Raw genomic sequence first — 2,104 nt, 5'->3', positions numbered from 1 at the left:
TCGGGGAAAGCCGCAGGGAGAGCACAAGTGAAGGGGAACAAATTCTTCTGCAGGCCGGTAGAGATGGGCCTGAGCACCCAAGTTTGCAGCAAGGGGCAAACTCCCCTCAAAAACGCCCGACGGTGGCAAGGGGCTGGCCAGGGGGAGGAAGGCTGGTGGGCTCGGGCTCATCTGTGCAGTTTTCTTGCGGCTGATTGCAAAATCCGTCAGGTATTTCATCTGTTTCCCAGCATGAAGACTTGTCAGGATGCGCTGTCCCAACAGACACACTAACCATCTATCTGCTTTTCATTAGAAAACTTCTGTCGTGAAGAAACAGAAGAGAGCCTCTGCACAGCGAGCACTGCTGGGCTGCCCGTCACTTCTGGGGGGGGGGGAAAGATCTTTGCTGTTTTGATCAAAGTTATATTTGTCTACATCGTTAAAAAAGAAAATATTAGGATGAGAAAGAAACCTCACCTTCCTTGGTGCACAACACACAAGGGAAGAGGATTTTTATTTACCAGTCATGGCATTTCTGAAATAGCACGGGTATAGATTAAGGCAAAGCTGAGATCCCGAGGGATGGGGCTGGACAGGAATTTCTTGAATTCCAAATAATTCCTGTGTACTTTGGTTGAATCCTTTAAGCTCCCTGGTGCTGCTGATATCCATCTGCAGGACGGGCGTAAGCGGATGCAGAATTTGCAAGCTGCCGTGAGGATGCACGCGTGGAGGTTGCAACAAATGCTGTTGCCATGGGGTCAGAGAAGCGTAAGTGTCGAAGTGCACTTGCCTTAAGTGCAGCTTTCTCTACACAAACACTAGGCACAACTTTCCTCAAAAAAACCCCAGAGACAAATCCTTTCAGGAAGAGCAAGTGCAAATGTGGGAACTGTTTTGGGTCTATAACCTAAATCAACACAGCCAACGAAATCCAAGCTCCAGAGTTTCACACTTCACCGTGAAGAATTTGGGCTGCTGTCAGCACGGACGCTTACCCTCTCCTTTGGGTACCCTCCACAGCGAACAGTTAGGCACAACGTGTCATGTTCCTAACCCAGATTTTAAGCCCTCTAGGGCCGGTAATATTTATTTTTATGACTTCTGGAAAAGTAGAAAAAGAATATGAAAACAATATTCCTTTTCCACACAGACTATATGGTTGCTCTTACGTATTTTCTGCAGCCATGGCATGAAGGTCTACATATGCCAAGAGAACAGGGGACCGTATTTCCAACCCTCCCTGCAGGGCAAACACCACATTCCCATTTGCAGCACTAATGTTGCTTCACTGGGCAATCCATGGTGCAAAGGCTAGCGTAGACCTGGTATTTTTTGCCTCCTTAGTGTGGACTTCAATCTGCATGTAATAGGAACGCAAGGCACTAAGTAGTAAGAGCCTAGAAGTGCGACACCCTCAAGCAGGATCCAAACAGGCATCTCACACGTAGGGAGCATTCCCTGCCGGTTTTCTAATATTTGTGAAATACGAAAATGTCTGCAATCATCTTAGGTATCCTTAAAAATCTGTTTGTTTTCCAGAGATTACTTCCCACCCATTTCTGATGCTGATAAAACTCCCATAGGCACTGAATCACCCCCAAACTGGGATATCCCATGGCCCCAGGACGTCTGAAAAGTCTGGCACAAAATGGGGGCCAGCTGAGTGGGCTTGCACGAGGGGACCACCCCGAGAGGCGTAAATCTTCCCAGCTTTTCCTAGAGCTTCGTGCCTTATGTTGGAGTCTCCGGTTCCTAATAAGGGAGAACCTCTGGTATTTCACCGGGCTGACGCATCCCTCGTCCCTACCTGCTCTCCCCGCTCGGCAGCGCGAGGGCTGTGGGGTGCGTGGGTGGTGGGACGGCGCGGGGAAGCCTGGGGGACCTGACACATCTCCCTCAGCTGGCGTGAGAACGGCCTCACTCGCTTGCTTTCATGGAACGTGCAGAAATGTATGCATCTTTCAGAAGCGTACCCTCCGCCAAACTTCAAAAGCCACTGCTGGGGCTGGAGGGCACTGACAGACACGAACACCATAATTGCACATGCCTTGTTTCCTGCCTTAGAAAGACAAAAAGAAAATCCAACCCCATAAAAAAAAAAATACAGCAGGCTTCAAGA

This window comes from Cariama cristata, unplaced genomic scaffold (genome assembly GCF_000690535.1).
Source record: "Cariama cristata isolate BGI_N322 unplaced genomic scaffold, ASM69053v1 scaffold42523, whole genome shotgun sequence".
Classification (NCBI taxonomy): Eukaryota; Metazoa; Chordata; class Aves; order Cariamiformes; family Cariamidae; genus Cariama; species Cariama cristata.
The sequence above is the reverse complement of the archived record's forward strand: the minus strand, read 5'-3'. Positions refer to the sequence as shown.